Genomic DNA, 25,015 nt, shown 5'->3' with positions numbered 1-25,015 from the left:
GCAGCATCAGGTGATTGCGGGGAAGGTTGGTGTTGTTGGTGGTGGTGTTGGGGCTGATCGTGGTCGGATTCTAAGGACCAAGATGCTGCTGGAATAGAAGGCAGGTGAGGTAGCGGTCAATGGTGAGAAAGTTTGCTCCAAGGAGGTGATGGTGAATAGAGAGTTCACCACAAACACTTCCAAAGTACATACAGCTCAAAAGTTTCTTCCAAAACCTGAAGGCTTCAGCTTCTGACATTGGAAAGTGAACAGCTGCGAAATGGTAGCTTTTATGCCACTTTTATACCAAAAAAAAGATTAGTGAAGACAAACGTAGGTCCCTTGCAGTCAGAATCAGGTGAATTTATAATGGGGAACAAACACTTTGGTTCTGCCTTCACGAAGGAAGTCACAAATAACCTTCTGGAAATATTGGGGACCGAGGGTCTAGCAAGAAGGAGGAACTGAAGGAAATCCTTATTAGTCAGGAAATTGTGTTAGGGAAATTAATGGGATTGAAGGCTGACAAATCCCTAGGGCCTGATAGTCTGCATCCCAGAGTACTTAAGAAAGTGGCCCTAGAAATAGTGGATGCATTGGTGATCATTTTCCAACAGTCTATCGACTCTGGATCAGTTCCTATGGACTGGAGGGTAGCTAATGTAACACCACTTTTTAAGAAAGGAGGAAGAGAAAAAATGGGCAATTATAGACCGGTTAGCCTGACATCAGTAGTGGGGAAAATGCTGGAATCAATTATTAAAGATGAAATAGCAGCGCATTTGGAAAGCAGTGACAAGATCGGTCCAAGTCAGCATGGATTTATGAAAGGGAAATCATGCTTGACAAATCTTCTAGAATTTTTGGAGGATGTAACTAGTAGAGTGCACAAGGGAGAACCAGTGGATGTAGTGTATTTGGACTTTCAAAAGGCTTTTGACAAGATCCACACAAGAGATTGGTGTGCAAAATTAAAGCACATGGGATTGGGGGTAATGTATTGACGTGGATAGAGAACTGGTTGGCAGACAGGAAGCAGAGAGTCGGGATAAACGGGTCCTTTTCAGAATGGCAGGCAGTGACTAGTGCGGTGCCGCAGGGCTCAGTGCTGGGACCCCAGCTATTTACAATATACATCAATGATTTAGATGAAGGAATTGAGTGTAATATCTCCAAGTTTGCAGATGACACTAAGCTGGGTGGCAGTGTGAGCTGTGAGGAGGATGCTAAGAGGCTGAAGGGTGACTTGGACAAGTTAGGTGAGTGGGCAAATGCATGGCAAATGCAGTATAATATGGATAAATGTGAGGTTATCCACTTTGGTGGCAAAAACAGGAAGGCAGAATATTATCTGAATGGCAGCAGATTAGGAAAAGGGGAGGTGCAATGAGACCTGGGTGTCATGGTATATCAGTCATTGAAGGTTGGCACGCAGGTGCAGCAGGCGGTGAAAAAGGCAAATGGTATGTTGGCCTTCATAGCTAGGGGATTTGAGTACAGGAGCAGGGAGGTCTTACTGCAGTTGTACAGGGCCTTGGTGAGGCCTCACCTGGAATATTGTGTTCAGTTTTGGTCTCCTAATCTGAGGAAGGACGTTCTTGCTATTGAGGGAGTGCAGCGAAGGTTCACCAGACTAATTCCCGGGATGGCAGGACTGACATATGAGAAATTGGATCGACTGTGCCTGTATTCACTGGAGATTAGAAGAATGAGAGGGGATCTCATAGAAACATATAAGATTCTGACGGGACTGGACAGGTTAGATGCGGGAAGAATGTTCCTGATGGTGGGGGAGTCCAGAACCAGGGGTCACAGTCTAAGGATAAGGGGTAAGACATTTAGGACTGAGATGAGGAGAAACTTCTTCACTCAGAGAGTTGTTAACCTGTGGAATTCTCTACCACAGAGAGCTGTTGATGCCAGTTCGTTAGATATATTCAAGAAGGAGTTAGATATGGCCCTTATGGTTAAGGGGTATGGAGAGAAAGCAGGAAAGGGGTACCGAGATGAATGATCAGTCATGATCTTATTGAATGGTGGTCAGGCTCAAAAGGCCGAATGGCGAACTCCTGCACCTAGTTTCTATGTTTCTGCAGCTGTCAACTAGCCAAAGCAATAGAGTCACTGAGAACGCGACACACTTATCAGGTGTGAGAACCGACGGACGGCAAACCCCTCAAAAGCTGGGTAAAATTGCAAGTGCCTGCTTTTAAGCCTCTTAACTAGCATTTAAGTACCTTTTAATTATGTTAATTACCTACCCTGCAGCTTGCTGTCGGTCTGCGATCCAAACAGTCAGAAACTCACACGGAGGTGGGTTCAGAGTGGGATCCCGACCTGCTGGCAATCAGGGCCATTTTGAGTGCGGGCCCATCTCCAAACCTGCACTCGCAGGGCTGGGAAGATTCCAGCCAATGACTATCTCCAACAAGCGAGAGTCTAACCACCTCCCCTTGACATTCAATGGCATTACCATCACCGAATCCCTTACCATCCATATCTTGGGGATCACCTTGCCCAGAAGCTTAACTAGACCAGCCACATAAATAATGTGACCACAAGAGTAGGTCAGAGGCTGGGTATTCTGCGGCGAGTGTCTCACCTCCTGACTCCACAAAGTCTTTCCACCATCTACAAGGCACAAGTCAGGAGTGTGATGGAACACTTTTTACTTGCCTGGATGAATGCAGCTCCACCAACACTCAAGAAGCTCAACACCATCCAGGACAAAGCAGCCCGCTTGATTAGCACTCCATCCACCACCTTCAACATTCACTCCCTCCACCACCCTCAACATTCACTCCCTCCACCACCCACGTATCATGGCTGCAGTGTATGCCATCTACAAGATGCACTGCAGCAACTCGCCAAAGCTTCTTTGACAGCACCAACCAAACTTGTGATCTTCACCAACGAGAAGGACAAGGGCAGCAGACACATGGGAACACCATAACTGCAAGTTCTCTGCCAAGTTACACACCATCCTGACTTAGAAATATATCACTGTTCCTTTATCGTCGCTGGGTCAAAGTCCTGGAACTCCTTCCTCACAGCACTGTGGGAATACCTTCACCACATGGACTGTAGTGGTTCAAGAAGGTGGCTCACCTTCTCAGCAGAGGAGGACAAAGGGTTTGATTAGGGGAGGGAAAAAAAGAGTACGAGAGGAAGTTTGCAGAGAACATTAAAATGGACTGCAAAAGCTTCTATAGATATGTAAAGAGAAAAAGGTTAGTAAAGACAAACGTAGGTCCCCTGCAGTCAGAATCAGGGGGAGTCATAACTGGGAACAAAGAAATGGCAGACCAATTGAACAAGTACTTTGGTTCGGTATTCACTAAGGAGGACACAAACAACCTTCCGGATATAAAAGGGGTCAGAGGGTCTAGTAAGAAGGAGGAACTGAGGGAAGTCCTTATTAGTCAGGAAATTGTGTTGGGGAAATTGATGGGATTGAAGGTCGATAAATCCCCAGGGACTGATGGTCTGCATCCCAGAGTACTTAAGGAGGTGGCCTTGCAAATAGCGGATGCATTGACAGTCATTTTCCAACATTCCATAGACTCTGGATCAGTTCCTATGGAGTGGAGGGTAGCCAATGTAACCCCACTTTTTAAAAAAGGAGGGAGAGAGAAAACAGGGAATTATAGACCGGTCAGCCTGACATCGGTAGTGGGTAAAATGATGGAATCAATTATTAAGGATGTCATAGCAGCGCATTTGGAAAGAGGTGACATGATAGGTCCAAGTCAGCATGGATTTGTGAAAGAGAAATCATGCTTGACAAATCTTCTGGAATTTTTTGAGGATGTTTCCAGTAGAGTGGACGAGGGAGAACCAGTTGATGTGGTGTATTTGGACTTTCAGAAGGCTTTCGACAAGGTCCCACACAAGAGATTAATGTGCAAAGTTAAAGCACATGGGATTGGGTGTAGTGTGCTGACATGGATTGAGAACTGGTTGGCAGACAGGAAGCAAAGAGTTGGAGTAAATGGATACTTTTCAGAATGGCAGGCAGTGACAAGTGGGGTACCGCAAGGTTCTGTTCTGGGGCCCCAGCTGTTTACATTGTACATTAATGATTTAGACGAGGGGATTAAATGTAGTATCTCCAAATTTGCGGATGACACTAAGTTGGGTGGCAGTGTGAGCTGCGAGGAGGATGCTATGAGGCTGCAGAGTGACTTGGATAGGTTAGGTGAGTGGGCAAATGCATGGCTGGTGAAGTATAATGTGGATAAATCTGAGGTTATCCACTTTAGTTGTAAAAACAGAGAGACAGACTATTATCTGAATGGTGACAGATTAGGAACAGGGGAGATGCAACGAGACCTGGGTGTCATGGTACATCAGTCATTGAAGGTTGGCATGCAGGTACAGCAGGCGGTTAAGAAAGCAAATGGCATGTTGTCCTTCATAGCGAGGGGATTTGAGTACAGGGGCAGGAATGTGTTACTACAGTTGTACAGGGCCTTGGTGAGGCCACACATGGAGTACTGTGTACAGTTTTTGTCTCCTAATCTGAGAAAGGACATTCTTGCTATTGAGGGAGTGCAGCGAAGGTTCACCAGACTGATTCCCAGGATGGCGGGACTGACATATCAAGAAAGACTGGATCAACTTGGCTTGTATTCACTGGAGTTCAGAAGAATGAGAGGGGATCTCATAGAAACGTTTAAAATTCTGATGGGTTTAGACAGGTTAGATGCAGGAAGAATGTTCCCAATGTTGGGGAAGTCCAGAACCAGGGGTCACAGTCTAAGAATAAGGGGTAAGCCATTTAGGACCGAGATGAGGAGAAACTTCTTCACCCAGAGAGTGGTGAACCTGTGGAATTCTCTACCACAGAAAGTTGTTGAGGCCAATTCACTAAATATATTCAAAAAGGAGTTAGATGTAGTCCTTACTACTAGGGAGATCAAGGGGTATGGCGAGAAAGCAGGAATGGGGTACTGAAGTTGCATGTTCAACCATGAACTCATTGAATGGCGGTGCAGGCTTGAAGGGCCGAATGGCCTACTCCTGCACCTATTTTCTATGTTTCTATGTTTCTATCTTCTCAAGGGCAATTAGGGATGGGCAATAAATACTGGTCTTGCCAGCGGTGCCCACATCCCAGGAACGAATAATAAATAAGTGCAGTTGATATATAGTCACTGTTATAATGTAGGCAAACATGGCAACTAAAAAATACACAAGAAAATTTCACAAGATCCCAGAAAATCTGTGAGTGGTGTTGGTTGATGGATAAATGTTGGTCGGCGCAGCAGGAGAGCTCCTCTTTTCTTCAAATAGTGCTGTGGGATCCACCCGAGATATCAGTTTAACATCTCATTCCGATCGTACAGCACTCCCTCAGTACTGCACTGAAGTGTCAGCCTTGACTATGCGCTCAAGTCTCAGGATTGGGCCTTGAACCCAAGCCCTCTGACTCAGATGACATTGTTACCACTGAACCACAGGTGACACCTTCCCAGCATGGAACAATACTCGATTGGAGGAGAAAAGAAGTTAAAAGACAAAAAAGGGGAGGAGAAAGAGAGGGAGGAAAGAGAGAGCAAGAGAAGGAGCAAGAGATAGAGATTCAAAGATAATATGAGCTAGTAGGAACTAAAATCAAGATAAGATGCGACATATGAAAGACGGGCTGGGAGAGAACGGTGCAGGTTCTTAATGCAGAATTATTTTCCTATCCAAAAATATTCATCAGCTGAAAAATAAAATAAAAGATGAAGTCTGGATAGGGACCAGCATACATTCAATATTGATTTAAATATTTGCTAGTATCTTTTCCTTGCCGATAGTTATTAATGTGAGATCTAAAGAAATCATGATTGTGCTAAATGGTTCAATAGCTCCTTCAGCATCAGGGTGGTACACATTGACTAAATTGTCATTATTGTACGATGAGGCTTTTTACTGAGCTGTCCAATGTTTGAATGGATTCTTCTGTCATCAGAGCAGTCGTGGGTTGCAACAGATTGCATCTACCTATCAAATTCCTGTCCGTTTAACACTCCAACATTTCAGAATACTGCAGTTCCATCCATTTCTTCAGTGACTATGGGCTCAATTTTCCCCAATTATCTGCCTGTTTTTTTGGCGTGCACCATTTTTTTTTGGAGTAAATAAAAATTTCAAAATTTCCCCAAAGTTTCTGCGCCAGCATAATTCAATTAGTTACAATTTTTTTAGGTTACGATTTTTTTGCGTCATAGCCTGATGTCTGCGCCAGTTTTTCACATTTAAGCAAGTTTGGCCAACTTACATTTTTCCTAGGACGGTGTATGTGATCACTCTCCAAAAACTTTCTGGGAACTTAAGAAAAAGCAGTGCACATTACAAAATCAGCACAGAAAGATGCCATTGTTTATAGCCTAAGTTTTGGAAGGAGTCATGAAGGCGGAGAATATGCATCATAAATGTTCATTTTTTTCAAAGGCAAAAGGGAGAAATTGGAAGTCTAATGCAATTCTTGAATTTTTGAGTTTTTTCAAAGTACCATCCCACCACCGAATGTCTCCTCACCGGGCTCGAGGGTCGGAGTGTCAGCCAGCAGAATCGCTCCCTTGCCCGGACACAGGGCTCGGGGCTCGGCTTCAAAACAAGCCCGGGGTGGGGTGGAAGCCGAACTGAACTGTCAGCTACTTATATAAGGGATGAGAACCCTTAGACCATAAAATATTAATTTCTAAAGGCTCTGTTTTCATCCTCAATACTGTCCTACCTCAGCAGCTTCAAAGGAAGACCGGGGGGGGGGGCGATGGTGGTGGGAGAAGCCGAGTCCCAAGCCGCTGGGTGAGGGAGCGATTCTGCCGGCCGACGCTCCGACCCTCGAGCCCGGTGAGTAGACGTTCGGTGGTACTTTGAAAAAATCAAAAATTCAAGAATTGCATTACACTTTGTTGCCCCAAATGTCTTCATTGAATGCCTAGCTTCCCGTTCTAAGCAAGCCTATTGCCCTTGCGCAGACCTGGGTGTGGTTCATACTCGGGCATGCAGCTTGGAGAGGGAGAAGAAAGAAGAGGTGTGAGTGCTTTGTCCTGCTGTTTTGAGCTTGTTGCAAAGCTACAATTAAATTATGGGGGCAATATTGACAATGCCATACCTTGTGCAAGCTTTCTGCATGATGGTGCTGCGGAGGAGAAGATTGATTAGGCAGCATCATCCGAGGAACCACAGAGCACGTAGGACGATGGGCAGGAGGCCTTACCCACATTGGCTATATCGAGACAGGCATTAATACCTGCACCTGAGTGATGCAGATTGTGTGAGAAGACTGCATTTCCGCAAAGAAGTTGTAACCGAGATCTGTGAGTTAATAAAAGCAGACCTGCACCCTAGAAGCGTCAGGAGGACTGCTTTGTCAGTTGAAGTAAAGGTTACAGCTATACTTTCATTTTATGCATCTGGATCATGCCAGGCCACAACTGGGGATGTGTGCGCCATTTCTTAACATGCAACACTATATTCGCATTCAGCATGTGACTACTACACTATATGCCCGGAGGAATGATTACATAAAGTTCCCCATGACCACCCAGGCAATGCGTGACAGGGCTGTGGGCTTCTCCAGGATTGCTGACTTCCCCAAGGTACAGGGCTGCATTGATTGTACCCATATCACCTTGTGAGCACGTTTGAAGGATTCCGAGATGTACAGGAACAGAAAAGGCTTCCACTCCATGGACATGCAGCTCGTCTGTGACGACATGCATTGCATCATGGCAGTTGATGAGACACACCATGGGAGCACCCATGATGCGTTCATCCTACGTGAGAGCGCTATATCTGTCACGTTTCAGCAGCAGCCAGAAGGGCAAAGCTGGCTACTGGGGAACAAAGAGTACGGTCTCACTACCTGGCTCATGATGCCCGAATGGAAGCTGATTGGGAATACAACATGTCACACATTGCGACGCACAGCATAATAGAGAAGACCATTGGCATCTTAAAGCAGTATTTCCAATGCCTGGACCATTCCAGAGGCTACTTGCAATGCACCCGAGATTGTCGGTTAATATGTCCTTACTATACAGTATAAATGCACACGAGGCCCATACTAGAGAGAAGGTCACTCTGTGACCAGTAACCTTTATTCCAGCACTGAAATGGAGAAGATGGGTGGAGCTTCCCCTTTTATACCTGAAAGTCCAGGTTAGGAGTGTCTCCGACAAGTTCACCACCTAGTGGTCAGTTTATACATGAATTACAATGACAGTAGAATACATGACATCACCTCCCCCCAAAGTCTTATTGGGATCACAGGTTAAGTCTCTCTGGTGGTTTACACTCCCTTGTAGAGCGCCTGAGTTGGGGCTCCGGTTGTTGGGCACTGGTCTGAGTGTCTGCTGTTTGCGGTGCCTCAGGCCTGTCCGGACTGCCCACAGTGACTGGGCTCTCCTCCACTTGATTCCGGTGTTCGGTCACCTATGGTGGAGTGAACTCTACATCGTGTTCTTCCTCTACTTCTTCTATGGGGTTGCTGAACCTCCTTTTTATTTGATCCACGTGTTTGCAGCAGATTTGTCCATTGGTAAGTTTAACTACCGGAATCCTATTCCCCTCTTTGGGAATCACAGTGCCTGCGAGCCATTTGGGCCCTGCAGCGTAGTTGAGGACAAAGACAGGGTCATTGACATCAATACATCGCGCCCTCGCATTCCCGTCATGGTAGTCACATTGTGACCAGCACCTGCTCTCAACAATTTCTTTCATGGTGGGGTGTATAAGGGATAACCTGGTTTTGAGCGTCCTTTTCATTAGCAGCTCTGTGGATAGAACCCCTGTGAGCGAGTATGGTCGGGATCTATTGGCCAACAGGAGGTGTGATAAGCGTGTAGGGAACCTCTTTGGATTCTGAGCATCCCCTGTTTGATTATCTGCACTACTCGTTCCGCCTGGCCATTTGAGGCCGGCTTGAACGGTGCCGTTCTGACATGGTTGATACCATTTCCTGCCATGAAGTCCTGGAATTCAATGCTTGTAAAGCACGGGCCATTGTCGTTGACCAAGGCATCCGGTAGACCATGGGCGGCGAACATTGTCCGTAGACTTTCTACTGTGGCAGAGGATGTGCTTGATATGAGAATGTCACACTCGATCCATTTGGAGTAGGCGTCTTCTATAACCAAAAACATTTTTACCATGAAAGGACCTGCATAGTCCACATGGATGCTTGGCGGGCCAGGACCAGAGGCTAAGGGGGGCTTCCCTTGGTGCATTGCCCAGCTGGGCACACATGTTGAACCTGCAAACACAAAGTTCCAGGTCTGCATCTATCCCTGGCCACCAAATGTGTGACCTGGCAATTGCCTTCATCATGACAATGCCCGGGTGCTCATTGTGGAGTTCTCGGATGAACGCCTCTCTGCCCATCTGGGGCATGGCTACTCGGTTCCCCCATAGTAGGCAATCGACCTGAATCGAGAGTTCATCCTTGCGCCTGTGAAATGGTTTAAATTCCTCAGGGCATGCCCCGTACATGGTTGCCCAGTTCCCATTCAGGACACATTTCTTGACTAAAGACAGCAGCGGGTCTCTATTTGTCCAGACTTTGACCTAACGGGCTGTCACGGGTGAGCCTTCACTTTCAAAAGCTTCAACAGCCATGACCATCTCAGCAGCATGCTCAGTTGCCCCCTCGGTGATGGCTAGTGGGAGCCTGCTGAGTGCATCGGCACAGTTTTCAGTGCCCGGTCTGTGCCAAATTGTATAGTCATAGGCAGCTAACGTGAGTGCCCACCTCTGTATGCGGGCCGACGCATGTGCATTTATGGCCTTGTTGTCGGCCAAAAGGGACGTTAGAGGTTTGTGATCTGTCTCCAGCTCAAATTTCCTGCCAAACAGGTACTGGTGCATTTTTTTTTACTGCATAAACACATGCATGCGCTTCCTTTTCTAGCCCCTTTCTGCCTGGGACAGACTTCTGGAGGAATAAGCTACCAGCTGTAACTGACCCTTGGCATTAACATGCTGCAACACACACTTGACCCCATAGGACAATACATTGCACGTTAAAACAAGTTTCTTGCATGAGTCATATAGCGTTAACAGATTGTTGGAGCATAACAAATTGCGTGCTCTGTCAAAAGCTCTTTCCTGGCTGTCCCCCCAGACCCATTCGCGACCTTTGTGTAGGAGCACGTGTAGCGGCTCTAACAGCGTGCTCAATTTGGGAAGAAAGTTACAAAAATAGTTCAGGAGCCCCAGGATCGAACGCAGCTCCGTCGTGTTACAGGGTCTGGGTGCTCTCTGGATCGCTTCCATTTTGGACGCAGTAGGTCTGATCCCGTCTGCTGCTACCCTCATCCCCAGAAATTCTACTTCTGGAGCTAGAAAGACGCACTTCGCCTTTTTCAGTCGCAGACCTATCCAGTCCAGTCTGCGTAGCACCTCCTCCAGGTTGTGGAGGTGTTCTTCAGTATCGCAATCCTTGATGGGGATGTCATCTTGGAAAAACCACCGTCCTTGGAATCGACTTGAGGAGACTTTCAATGTTTCGTTGAAAGATCGCGGCGGCCGAGCGAATCCCGAACGGACATCTGTTGTACTCAAACAACCCCTTGTGTGTCGTGACGGTGGTCAGATTCTTCGACTCACTCGCCAGCTCCTGGATCATGTAAGCTGAGGTCAGGTCCAATTTGGAAAAAAGTTTTCCACAAAGAGGTCCTCCACTCTCGGTAGCGGGTACTGGTCTTGGAGTGACACCCGATTGATGGTGGCCTTGTAATCACCACATATCCTGACCGACCCATCCGTCTTGAGCACCGGCACAATTGGGCTCGCCCAGTCACTGAATTCGACTGGCCAGATGACGCCTTCCCTCAGCAGGCGGTCCAATTCGCCTTCTATCTTTTCCCGCATCATGTACGGCACCGCTCTGGCCTTGTGGTGTACTGGCCTGGCGTCCGGGTTTATGTGAATCACTACCTTGGTCCCCATGAAAGTGCCAATGCCGGGTTGAAATAGTGATTCAAATTTGTCCAGGACCTGTGAGCATGATATTTGCTCCACAGAAGAAATTGCATTGACATCGCCCCATTTCCAGTTCATGACAGCAAGCTAACTCCTCCCCAGCAGTGTGGGACCGTCCTTTAGGACAATCCAGAGTGGCAACCTGTTCTCTGAATCTTTGTGGGTCACGACTACTGTGACGCTGCCTAGCACCGGAATGATCTACTTTGTATATGTCCGTAGCTGTGTGTCAATTGGCAATAATTTTGGCCTCCTGGGCTTGGATGCCCACAACTTGTCGAACTGTTTGATACTCATCAGGGACTGGCTGGCCCCCCGTGTCTAGTTCCATTGATACTGGGATGTTATTGAGGAGCACTTTCATCATTATCGGTGGCGTCCTGGTGTATGAACTGTATATGTGCTCCACATGAACTCGCTGAACTTCAGCTTCCAGCGATTTCCCCCAGTGTCCATTTGGCCTCGTAGGGCTTCCATCGGGCCCGTCCTCCTCGTACATCAACCTGGCTGCACCAAGTGACCGCTGACATTGCAATTTCTGCAGGTATATTGCTGATACCTGCAAGCTCTAGCTGTGTGTTTGCCTCCACATCTCCAACATGAACCGTTGTTGGAAACAAAAGTTCCATTACCAGTCGATTGTCTCTGACTGTCTCTGTAACTGTCCTTAAAGGCACTATTGACAGATGTTGATGGCCCTATTACTGGCCGCATTGTCCCTTGCGATGGCATGAATCGGCGTTCAGCTAGCCATTGTCTCTGTTGAATTCCCCCTTTAGGTTCGACTACATGCTCGGGCATGTCCGATTGCCCCTGTCTGCCTGGAGAACTGTGTGCCGTATTAACAATGTTGACTCCCTGTCCATTTTCTGCATTTAAATCAAGATTTTTGTCAAACATCATTCTGGTCTCTTCCTCCCCTGAGATAAATGTCTGGGCCAACAAAGCCGCCATTTCCAGGGTCAAGTCTTTGGTCTGGATCAGTTTCCTGAAAACCCTAGCGTGCCCGATGCCCTCAATAAAAAAGTCTTGCAGCATCTCGGCTCTGCATACATCTGGGAATTTACATAGGCTCGCCAGTCACCGGAGGTCTGCGTCGAAGTCTGGAACGCTTTGCCCTTCTCGCCGCCGGTGCGTGTAAAACCGGTGTCTCGCCATGTGCATGCTGCTCGCCGGTTTAGTGTTCCCCGATCAACTTACTGAGCTCTTCAAAAGTCTTGTCCCCCGGCTTCTCTGGCGCTAGAAGGTCCTTCATCAGGGAGTACGTCCTGGATCCACAAATCGCCAGGAGATGAGCCCTGCATTTGTCGGCCGAATCCTGTCGCAGCCATTCCTTCATGACGAAACTTTGCTGTAGTCCCTCAATAAAATCGTCCCAATCATCACCAACACAGCACCTCTCGTCTGTGCTGCTAGTGGCCATTCTCGCGTGGTTTAAATCCCAGTTTCTTGTCGCCAATAATATGTCCTTACTATACAGTATAAATGCACACGAGGCCCATACTAGAGAGAAGGTTACTCTGTGACCAGTAACCTTTATTCCAGCACTGAAGTGGAGAAGATGGGTGGAGCTTCCCCTTTTATACCTGAAAGTCCAGGTTAGGAGTGTCTCCCACAAATTCACCATCTAGTGGTCAGTGTTCTCACGGTGTGCAACTTAGGTCAGTTTATACATGGATTACAGTGACAGTAGAATACATGACATCGGTCAGTTCGCTGTTGTCTGCTGCATGCTGTATAACTTAGCCATCATGAGACAGCAGCAATTGGTAGTAGAAGACCCACCTGAGGCGAGAGTGACTGATGATGAGGAGAAAGATGCAGATGACGAGGAGGAAGAGGACGACGAGGAAGCCATGCAACTATCTGAACCTGGAGCTTGATGGCGGAGGAGGGCGGACCATCGTGCCCCTTTAACGATTGCTCGAGCCTTGCGCCAGCAGCTCATCCGTGAACACTTTGCTGCTTGAAGGCTCAGCGGCAACTATTCCAAATGGAGTATGTTTACTGTTTGGACCTGTTCCACAATGTTTGTTGTGTTAATAATGGAACAAATAATGTAAATGATTCATTTATAATTTAAAATATATTTTATTCAAAATTTTAACACTAGTTTGTACTTAACTTTAATAAAAAATATTCTTGTATCAAACTTTAAAGTATCCAGTTAAGATCACTTACAAACTTTTAAACTTGTAAATTTACATCACTTACAAAAAACATTTAATTTGAGAACAGTAACAACAGTAAGTAACCATAATTATAACAACAATAGCAAAGAAAGGCTGCACCCATGTCTCCTCCACCTTATTCTAAGACCGCCCGCTGCGCTTGGCCTTGGTGCGTCCGCCCTTGCCCGCAGGCAGTGGCGCAGCGTTTCCCGGGCTGGAACCAAGCTTATTCTTTCGAGCAGCTCAGGTAATGCACACTTCTTGTTGGGGGCATGGGCAGGCAGTAATGTGGAAGGCCTGGCTTGTGCCTCTTCAGAGGTTGGTCTGGGGATTGGAGTGGGAGTGGCAGTTGATTCCGTCATTGGCTGTGGGTCTGGGCGTGTTCCCTTATTGCAGCAACTACCTGCGACATTCCTTCCCTAATGTTCACCGACAGTGTATCAGCTACCTGCAACATTCCATCCCTAATGTGCCCAGACAGTGTTCCCATTTCTCGCGACAGTGTTACTTCTTCTAACAGTCCCAATACCTCATCACCCACCCCACCGATGGTGTCCAAGAATGATAGCGTAAGGTCAATGCTCTCTCCACTCATTGCCATCATCTGAACCACATCTGTCATATCCTGCACCTCAGGAGAGCGCGGTCGAGCTTTCCTTCCCTTCTTCACCCTGGGTGTGGCTCGCTGCACCCCACTGGGACCCGCAGCCTCGGACTGTGTGAAACCATGAAATGTCCCAGCACTCATACCACTCAGGAAAGGGGCTGGTGCCTGAATGGGTGGCACCAGCACCTCCTCCAGAATGAATACAACAGTGGGGGCTTCATTGTCCCCCTCCCCTCACCCCCCATGCTCTTGATCTGGAAGGTCGGATTGGAAGATGTTTTCCTCTTCAGGCTCCGCGTCTGAATCTTCTTCTGCATCGGCTTCAGCCTCGTCAGGGTTGGCTTCAAGTTCTGAAAAATATAACAGAACAGGCAAATGGTTAGCAGCAGAGGAAGGGGCAGGTTGGCATGAGTAGGCTCACACAGCGCAGGCAGCAGGCTCATTTGAAGGACCACAATGAATGATAGCACATTGCATCAATCGAAGCGTAGCTGATGGAGACATCCCCATGAACCGAAGCATGGCTAGCCCACACAGTACTTAACATTTAGCAAAGCCAGACTGTGGAATTTACGGGACTTACCCTCTCCTTTGAGTGTGGGCCCAGCTTGTGCATTGGTGGTTGCTTTTCTCCAGGCAAGATCCATCAATGCAGCGACCCTCTCTTCCAAGGATGTCAGTGGGTGCAGATTTGCCAGGCTTCCTCATGTTTGAGTTATTTCTCTTTTGTTGTGTGCCACCTTCCTCTGCAAAGATGAAAATATAACTTTTTAGAAAGGGTGTCTTTCTGCTGAGTGGGACATACAGATGGTCACATTTACAATTACAATTCCAGTGAATAAATGAAAATATTACTTACCTACCAAAGTCCTGCCACTTCTTTTTGCACTGGCCTCCGCACCTCATAGTGATCACCATCTTGTGAAAGTTGGTTCCAGCGTTTCTTCATTTCTTTTGGTGAAACTTTTATTTGACCTCTGCTGGTGTCCAGCTCATGCCATCTGGCCACAATTACAGTAACCAGTGCCTCCACTTCATCCTGTGAGAAATTCTTGGTCCTTGAATCACGTTGCATATTGCAGCTCCGGTTTTTACACTCAGAATTAATGTTCTCACACACCACTGGCTCTTTAAAAATGGTTGAATACACCGGGAGGTGTACTGGGCTTGCGCACCCATAGCAGCCACATAAAAAAACTCTTTTTTTCCATGCATGCACAGAAGGGGGACATCCTTTTTTTGGCGCAGACATTGAGCTCCACTCCCCAAAGCTAAGGGACAGGCTGCGCGGCGCCAATTTCAAAAATTAGAACGGTGAAACTTTCAAATTTTGTTTTTGAGTAGTCAGGCCACCCCCCGCACCCCCCCCCCCCCACAAAAAAGGGCGTAACTCTTCAAGTACGCCAAAAACGGCATTGGGGAAAATTGAGCCCCATGTGATAGAATGAGATCATGGCTGATTGCAGCCAATGTCCAAGTCATTAGCCCCATGAATGTTCGATAAGTCTCAACATAAACCTTTATGCTCACATTTTGTCCATTCCCAGTCATTCATTATCACAATGTTACAAAAATATACAGGGATTCATGCAAGTTTTCAAGTTGATGGTGATTTTGGAGAGTAGTTTTTTTAGGTGACTATACATCTTTATTTACTTAAGTTAGTACAAGTCAAACATTTAACTAGCTCTTGTGTAATTATTAATATTTAAAGTAATTGCATTTAATCCAGTTGAGACTGTGTTTCTACCTTCACAACATCATACATCTTAATGTTTCCAGTAAAAGATTATGACGATTTTACAAGTCTGCCCTCCCATCATGAAGCCTTGCTTGATGGAGGGCAAATTGGGCAATTCAGCATGGAACTAATTCATAGCTTTTCCCATTTTTCAATTATTAATTTTAATAATCAGAAAATCATGCGCACCATTAATCAGATGCATTGACCGCTGCATATGATTTTCCATTTGCTTTATTTAATTCTGCTCTGCAATTAGGTATTAGATGTATGGATTTTACAAATGAACATCCCTGGTGTTGACCAAGACCAACTTGTAAAATCCATATACCTTATATCTAGTTCCACAGCAGAATTGGATAAGGTTACAAGCAGGCCCCCTTCTATCTCCCTGCTTAGATTTGAAATGGTGTATGGTAAAAATTGTGGAAAACAACAATGGGACAGATTTTGCTGTAGCAGGTGCTCACCGGTATTTATGTGTAAATGCTACAGCAACTTCAGGCGAGGAGCAGATGCGCGATTAAATGCTAATATCCAAAAGTTGCTGTCCGAGTTGCGCTGCTCTGCCATTAGCTTCGTTAGCTCAAATAATCATGTGGATTGAAAGTGGTTTTCCAACTGTGCATTTTTTTTTTAAACTTAAGGAAAAATTATATTGGCCCGGAATTTGCAGTTGTAATGATGGCAAAATTGTCAGCATTCGCCGTCATTACTGTGTAAAACTGACAGCAACTTCTGGCGTCCGCACATGCGCAGTTAAACACGGAAATCCGGAGGTTGCTGTCAGTGATTGCCTCCTCCTCCACAACTTGCGCTGTTGCAGTCTTCACAGCTACAATCAACATAGATTCAGTGATTTGACGTGAACTTCAGCTTTTTAGGCATTATTCTCGCTGTGAAAACCATTGATAAAGTTAAGCCTTGTTGAATGAGGAATAACTGAGTTTTTAACAGCGCACTAAGTCATAATTACTGCTGAACAACCTCCCAAGCCCTGAAAAACTAATTTTTGTGTGTGGCATGTCATTACTTCCATTTCATGACAAAAAAATTCCATACATTTTTAAAATACTAATTAATTTTAATTTTTTATTATCAGTTTATGATATTTTAGCTTTTACCTGAATCCCATGTGAATGTTCCAATCTTTATTTTGCTCTCTGAAAAATTATTAAAAAGTGAATGATAATCAGTGCTTTTTACTTCCTGGTTTGCTGTCTGTGAAAATTCTTCAATCTGATTGGCTGCTCAGCCTGCTTGTTGACTTCATAGAATGGTTACAGCACAGAAGGATATCAATCGGCCCATCAAGTCCATGCCGGCTCTTTGAAAGATCATTTTCCCGCCCTTTCCCCATAGCCCTGCAATTTTTCTTCCTTCAGATTCCCTTTTGAAGGCCACAATTGAATCTGCCTCCACCACCCTTTCAAGACTGTTCATTCCAGATCATAATCACTTGCTATGTAAAAAGGTATTTCCTCATGTTGCCTTTGGATCTTCTGCCAATCACCATAATTTGTGTCCTCTGGTTCTTGACCCTTCCGCTAATGGGAACAGTTTCTCTCTATCAAATTTGTCTAAACAACAACAACATGATTTTGAACATCTCTAACAAATCTCCTCTCAATCTGCTCTGCTCTAAGGAGAACAACCTCAGATTCTCCAGTCTATCTACGTAACTGAAGTTCCTCATCCCTGGAATCATTTTTGTAAATCTTTTCTGCACCCTCTCTAACGGCTTCACATCCTTCCTAATGTGCGGTGCCCAGAATTGGACAAAATACTCCAGTTGTGGCTGAACCACTGTTTTATAAAGATTCATCATAACTTCTTGCTTTTGTACTCTATGCCTCTATTTAAAGAGCCCAGGATCCTGTATGCTTTACATGTTATTTGTCCTTATATATAACCAGTCAGCCACCTTGGCTTTTTCTTACCACACTTCCTTCTTTTGACTTGGGCACATACTTGTTTTCCACACTTTTAATCTTGTTCTAAAACAATTTCCATTTTATTGTACATCGGTCTCATTACCACCAAGTACGGTTGGCCAATTTGCCCATTCCAAATCCTCTGCCATTTTGCTCTTCTGAAATCTAGTACGATTTGCATATTCTAAGTACCTTTCATTCTACTAGCCAATTGGAACTGTATAATGTTGGGGTCACTGTTGGCCAGATGATCACCCACATGGAGGCCCGATACGAGATCACGCTCACTACTAAACACTAGATCCAATTGTCCGAAAATTCTGTACCGCTCCGTTTGGGGGTGATAACAGCCACAAGGCGGGAGCTCCTGCGCCAGGCACAGATGTCCCGTCCCACCTGTGAGCTATATTGGGCTTACCACCCCCGAGAGGAGGTGGAGCATAAAATCTTGCGCGCCACTTCCTCTTGGAGGCGGGACCGGGATCGGGGCGCAAAGCGACGCGAATTGTCCAGCGCTACGCAGTGGGACGCGTAGCACTGGCGGGAAGACAGGACCTCCTCTTCCATTAAAGGGGAGGGCCAAACTGTTGACTCTGTGGGAGGGAGACGGAGCCATCGCTTGACCACCAGGGAGCGGAGTGCTGTGGCAGCAATATCACAGCATGGCCCCCCCGATCTGCAGTGAAGAAGGCCACGACCGGTAAGTCGGCCATTTAAAACATTTTTACTGCCGCACCTCCCCTTTAATTTTCGTCCCACGAACGACCTACAGCCCAGTATGTGCCCCACGAAGCTGTCACGGGTATCACCCACAGCAGCTTCACGGGATGCTACCGAATGTTTGCTCCGCGGCTTAAAGGGGTCGCTGCGCATGGTGATGATGTTGCCATCGCCGGCACAGCGGCCTGGGGTGCTACCGGATAGCGACGCCGCTAAACTCCCGCAGAATTTTGCAGGAGTCAGTAGCAGCGCCACGCCCAGGCGAAAAGTCATTTGCACCTCCTGGGGACGCTAACGGGAGGCACAAATGAATTTTTCCCCCAATATATGATTATCCCTGGTTACTTCATTAATATGTTGAGTCAGGAAACAGTCTTGTATATTTTCGCCAAATTTTTCAGCTGCACCTCCCCTTTTCCTAATCTGCCACCATTCAGATAATATTCTGCCTTCATGTTTTTGCCACCAAAGTGGATAACCTCAGATTTATCCACATTATACTGCATCTGCCATGCGTTTGCCCACTCACCTAACCTGTCCAAGTCACCCTGCAGCCTCTTAGCGTCCTCCTCACAGCTCACACCGCCACACAGCTTAGTGTCATCTGCAAACTTAGAAATTGACACCACAGAGCCCACTAAATCTTTTGGGCAACTTTCTTCGAGGTCAGCGATGATCGCTGTCCCTTTGCCGCTGACCGCAAAATCCGGGCTCTTGATAATATGTAACTTTGGTTAAACTTAAGCTTCACAATTTTTAGACTTTGTCTTGTTTAAACATATTAATGGAAAACTTTCATTACAGAGACAAGCATGTAAAATGAAAAAAAAACAATAATGTAGCTCTCCCTCTTTTTCATTTGACAAAGTTATTTTTTCAAGCATAATACTGAAATTCTTTTATCACTATTATAGACCATTAATTTTATCTCTATTCTAGGCTAAAGGGAAATCAAGCTTAGCACAATGTAACCCAGATATGTTTAACGGATTGTACTGATTCTATTTTTCATTAGGTTTAAAGTAATCCATGGCAACATTCATCTTCCTGATGTTGTGTAGGACAGCCTCAATTGCAATCCGCAGACTTTTAAGTAAGTTTTCAAAATCAATGCTTTCAATGACCATCAAAAATACTTGGAAACAATTTGCAGACTATTATCAAATGTGGTGTGTACATTAACTATTAAACTTCTATAGTTGGATTTCTACTGTACTAATCATTTTTCAGGTTTTTAGCAGGCTAACGGTAGAAGCAACTTAGATTATGGTCACGTTTATTTCCAACACCAGATTTCTGATTGGGCCCCGTAAAGGACACACCCAGCAGTTTATCTGGAATGTGTAATTAGATCCTTCCTGCCTCGGTAATCAAGCACTTTGCAAAGTGTAATTTGAGCCAGGCTTCAGACAGAACAGAGATCACACAGAACATACAGGGCTCACCCTCGCAGGTTAAGAACTTCTCCCTCCCGCCCCCCCCGCGCCCCACCCCCCGAACAAGTTCCTAATCTTCCTCCCATTCCCTGAGTTTCTGTATTTTTCTCTCCTAACAAATTTCTGACCTTCTTCCCACACTCAAGTTCCTGACCGTCCCCCCCGCCGAGTTCCTGACCGTCTCCCCCGCCGAGTTCCTGACCGTCTCCCCCGCCGAGTTCCTGACCGTCTCCCCCGCCGAGTTCCTGACCGTCTCCCCCGCCGAGTTCCTGACCGTCTCCCCCGCCGAGTTCCCGACCTTCTCCCCCGCCGAGTTCCTGACCTTCTCCCCCGCCGAGTTCCTGACCTTCTCCCCCGCCGAGTTCCTGACCGTCCCCCCCGCCGAGTTCCTGACCGTCTCCCCCGCCGAGTTCCTGACCGTCTCCCCCGCCGAGTTCCTGACCGTCTCCCCCGCCGAGTTCCTGACCGTCTCCCCCGCCGAGTTCCTGACCTTCTCCCACACCCCAGTTCCTGACCTTCTCCCCCGCCGAGTTCCTGACCGTCTCCCCCGCCGAGTTCCTGACCTTCCCCCCCGCCGAGTTCCTGACCTTCCCCCCACACCCCAGTTCCTGACGTTCTCCTCCGCTGAGTTCCTGACCGTCTCCCCCGCCGAGTTCCTGACCTTCTCCCCCGCCGAGTTCCTGACCGTCTCCCCCGCCGAGTTCCTGACCTTCCCCCGCCGAGTTCCTGACCTTCCCCCGCCGAGTTCCTGACCTTCCCCCCCGCCGAGTTCCTGACCGTCTCCCCCGCCGAGTTCCTGACAATCTACCCACACCCCAGTTCCTGACGTTCTCCCCCGCTGAGTTCCTGACCGTCTCCCCCGCCGAGTTCCTGACCTTCCCCCCCGCCGAGTTCCTGACCTTCCCCCCACACCCCAGTTCCTGACCGTCTCCCCCGCCGAGTTCCTGACCTTCTCCCCCGCCGAGTTCCTGACCGTCTCCCCCGCCGAGTTCCTGACCTTCCCCCGCCGAGTTCCTGACCTTCCCCCCACACCCCAGTTCCTGACCTTCTCCCCGCCGAGTTCCTGACCTTCCCCCCCGCCGAGTTCCTGACCGTCTCCCCCGCCGAGTTCCTGACCTTCCCCCCACACCCCAGTTCCTGACCTTCTCCCCCGCCGAGTTCCTGACCTTCTCCCCCCACACCCCAGTTCCTGACCTTCTTCCCCGCCGAGTTCCTGACCGTCTCCCCCGCCGAGTTCCTGACCTTCTCCCCCGCCAAGTTCCTGACCTTCCCCCCACACCCCAGTTCCTGACCGTCTCCCCCGCCGAGTTCCTGACCGTCTCCCCCGCCGAGTTCCTGACCATCTCCCCACACCCCAGTTCCTGACCATCTCCCCACACCCCAGTTCCTGACCGTCTCCCCCGCCGAGTTCCTGACCTTCCCCCCCGCCGAGTTCCTGACCGTCTCCCCCGCCGAGTTCCTGACCTTCCCCCCCGCCGAGTTCCTGACCTTCCCCCCCGCCGAGTTCCTGACCATCTCCCCCGCCGAGTTCCTGACCTTCCCCCCACACCCCAGTTCCTGACCGTCTCCCCCGCCGAGTTCCTGACCTTCTCCCCCGCCGAGTTCCTGACCTTCCCCCCACACCCCAGTTCCTGACCGTCTCCCCCGCCGAGTTCCTGACCGTCTCCCCCGCCGAGTTCCTGACCATCTCCCCACACCCCAGTTCCTGACCATCTCCCCACACCCCAGTTCCTGACCGTCTCCCCCGCCGAGTTCCTGACCTTCCCCCCCGCCGAGTTCCTGACCTTCCCCCCCGCTGAGTTCCTGACCATCTCCCCCGCCGAGTTCCTGACCTTCCCCCCACACCCCAGTTCCTGACCTTCCCCCCCGCCGAGTTCCTGACCATCTCCCCCGCTGAGTTCCTGACCTTCTCCCCCGCCGAGTTCCTGACCTTCTCCCCCGCCGAGTTCCTGACCGTCTCCCCCGCCGAGTTCCTGACCGTCTCCCCCGCCGAGTTCATGACCGTCTCCCCCGCCGAGTTCCTGACCTTCTCCCCCGCCGAGTTCCTGACCTTCCCCCCCGCCGAGTTCCTGACCGTCTCCCCCGCCGAGTTCCTGACCATCTCCCCACACCCCAGTTCCTGACCTTCTCCCCCGCCGAGTTCCTGACCATCTCCCCACACCCCAGTTCCTGACCTTCTCCCCCGCCGAGTTCCTGACCATCTCCCCACACCCCAGTTCCTGACCTTCTCCCCCGCCGAGTTCCTGACCTTCTCCCCCGCCGAGTTCCTGACCGTCTCCCCCGCCGAGTTCCTGACCTTCCCCCCACACCCCAGTTCCTGACCTTCTCCCCCGCCGAGTTCCTGACCTACCCTCATCTGTCTTACCACTTGGATCATGTTCTCACTTATTCTGTCCCTCCCCCCCCACCTTAGACCTGTTCTTCCCCATCCCCTCTGTGCTCTCCGTGCTATTTACCACCATCACCACCACCCAGGTTCCTAACATCATCTCCCCTCCACTCCTCTCTCTTCCCCCTACGATCATCTCTCCCTTCGATCCTCTCTGCCTGAAATTCTTTCTCCCTCCTGCCTCTCTTCCTTTCCTCCCTTCCTCCCTCTCCCTCCTCCGATCCCCTCCCCTCTCTCTCCCTCCCCCTCCTATCCCCACTCCCACCTCTGATCCCCTCCTCTCTCTCTGCCCCTTCTCTTTCCCCCCTTCTCTCTCTCTCTCTCCCCTTCTCTCTCTCCTCCTCCTCCTCCTCCTCTCTTTCTCTCTCTCTCTCCCCTTTTGATCTTCTCTCTTCCTCCACCCCCCTCCAGCCACCAATGGATCTAGGATGTGCGGTTCCGGGAAACCTCGTGCACCCGCAGAAGGCCGATAATCACAGCGTTGGGTATGCAGTAAGAGTGATCACTGATCTAAAATAGGTATAAAATATGTATCAATTGCAGGTAAAAAAACTGTGAATGTGATGTACACGCATCATAAGGGCAAAAGTCCTCTGTTCCAGCTTTATCTATTGTGTCTTTTAATGACATTCCTAATGCTCCCAGAACATTTGTTTCCTATAAGATTTGCATACCGCAGGAGAACCAGAAGTGAAAAGCATATTATTTCAAAGCGGTCCAATCAGAATTTTAATATACGTCATTTTAAAAGTTTGATTATATCCCAAGGGCTCATACTTAAAATATAGTGTCTGCGATGCTGAGTATTTAGTAAACAACCCCAAATATGCGCTCTCTAGCCAAAATTTTCTAGTTGGTGGCTGGATTCTCAAGATGCCAATATATGATATCTGTGCCAAAATCTGACACTTGAAAGATTGGATTTGTCCCTTACACAGTGAATAGTAACTTAACATGACATAAGTATGGAAAAAGAAGTGATTTAATTCATCAAGCCAGTTCATTTACAAGAATAATAATCCAGCCTTCGAATGGAACAGTGCAGTAATGAGGGAGTGCTGCATTATTGGAGGTGCTGTCTTTCAGCTAAGACATTAAACCGAGACCCCATCTGGTTGTTCAGGGGAATGTAAAAGAACTCACGTCACTATTCGTCATTTATTTCATTGCTGTGCACGGGACCTTGCTGCACACAAATTTAATGCTGCAGATATAACAACACTTCAACGTAATTCATTGGCTGTAAAGCGTATTAGAATGTCATTAGGATGTAAAAGTCTTTGGGCCTGAACTTGGTGGCCTTACCGCCCACTGGCATAGGCTGCCACCAAGTTTTTGGGGCGGTCTCCCCTCGGTGCCATTTTTGTGGAGGTCTCCTGCCGGTAGCAGGGGAGTACCGCTGGGAACCGCCCGTTGACGGCCACTGGTGCGCAAGTGACCTCCCGCCCGCCGAGCTGCCAGTTTGGTGCGGGCGGGACTCGCCGGCCAGGGGGAAAGGACCGTTGCGTGGAGGCAGGTCTAGCCCCAACGGTAAGTAAGACGACCTGCAAAAATAAGTTAGTAAACTTGTTTTATTTATTTATTTTTCAGCGATTTATGTGTATGGGGTCCTCTGAAGGTCTTCCAGTGTTTTTATTTTGGTGAAAATTTTTATTTTTATGTGCTCCCCCCTTCGCTGGGCCCGACTTAATCCTCGGCGGCACTTTGGCGAAGATCGCATTTGCCGCCGAGATTGGGAGCTCTCGCCCACTGCCGCCCAGATTCACGGCGCAAGTCATTATTTTACTGCTGGGCGGTACTGACATATCTTTTCGAGGAATTTTCCTGGCAAAGTACTGCCAGATCTCTCGGTGGTCCTTTGGGCGGCACTTGGGCAGGTCTTGGCTTTGACCAAGTTTGGTCCCATAAATTCTGACTATTTTGAATAACCTATTTCAGTAAGATCATAGAATAATACAGCATAGGAGGCTATTTGGCACATCTTGCCAATGCCGACTCTTTGGTAGAGCTATCCAATTAATGCCACTGGCCTGCTGTTTCACCATAGCCCCTTAAATTTTTTTTCTCCAAGTATTTATCCAATACTTTTTTCAATGTTACTATTGAATCTGTTTCCACCACCCTTTCAGGCAATGCATTCCAGATCACAACTCGCTGTGTAAAAAATAAATATTTCCTCATGTCGCCTTTGGTTCTTTTGCTTGACTCTTCTCCCACTGGAAACAGTTTCTCTTTATTTTCTCTCAAAACTATTCATGATTTTATCACCTCTATCAAATCTCCTCTTAACCTTGTCTGCTCCAAGGAAAACAATTCCAGCTTTTCTGGTCTCTCCACATAACTGAAGTTCCTCATTACCATTCTAGTAAATCTCTTCTGCGCACTCGCCAAGGCCTTGACATCCTTCATAAAGTGTGGTGCCCAGAATTGAACACAATACTCCAGCTGAGACCTAACCAGTGTTTTATAAAAGTTTAGTACAACTTGCTTGTTTTTATATTCTATTCATCTATTAATAAAGCCAACGATCCCATTTGCCTTTTTAATAGGCTTCTCAACTTCTCCTGCCACCTTCAAAGATGTGTGTACATACGCCCCAGATCTGCACCCCCTTTAAAATTGTAGTATTTAGTTCATATTGCCTCTCGTTCTTCCTACCAAAATGTATCACTTCATATTTCATCTGCCATGTGTCTGCTCATTTCTCCAATTGTCTATGACCTCCTCAAGTCTGTTACTCCATTTTCGTGTTTTGTATCATCTACAAACTTTTAAATAATGCCCTATTTACTCAAGTCCAGATCATTAATATGTATAATAGAGCCGTGGTCCTAATACCAACCTCCGAGGACCACTGTATACCTCCCTCCAGTCTGAAAAACAACTGTTAATCACTACTCTCTGTTTTCTGTCCCCTAGCCAATTTTGCATCCATGCTGCCCTTTAATCCTATGGGCTTTAATTTTGCTATGTCTATTTGGTACTTTGTCAAACACCTTCTAAAAGTCCATATACACAACATCAACCACACTACCCTCATGAACCCTCTCCATTACTTCAT

At 47.7% G+C, this 25,015-nt stretch overlaps 1 protein-coding gene and 1 long non-coding RNA gene across 2 annotated transcripts in view; both read right to left on the bottom strand.

Moving 5' to 3' along the window:
* The window catches only part of LOC139263243 (uncharacterized), a 35,429-nt gene extending 18,815 nt beyond the window's left edge, over positions 1–16,614 (bottom strand). Inside the window, exon 1 of the long non-coding RNA XR_011593070.1 lies at positions 16,600–16,614. This is a non-coding gene — a long non-coding RNA (uncharacterized lncRNA). The remainder of the gene's footprint in view (positions 1–16,599) is intronic.
* The window catches only part of LOC139263242 (uncharacterized), a 188,934-nt gene that overhangs the window by 106,136 nt on the left and 57,783 nt on the right, over positions 1–25,015 (bottom strand). The window lies entirely within an intron of this gene.

The sequence above is a fragment of the Pristiophorus japonicus genome, chromosome 4 (genome assembly GCF_044704955.1).
Source record: "Pristiophorus japonicus isolate sPriJap1 chromosome 4, sPriJap1.hap1, whole genome shotgun sequence".
NCBI classification, from domain to species: domain Eukaryota; kingdom Metazoa; phylum Chordata; class Chondrichthyes; family Pristiophoridae; genus Pristiophorus; species Pristiophorus japonicus.
Note: the sequence above shows the minus strand (reverse complement) of the source record. Positions and strands in the feature narration are given on the sequence as shown.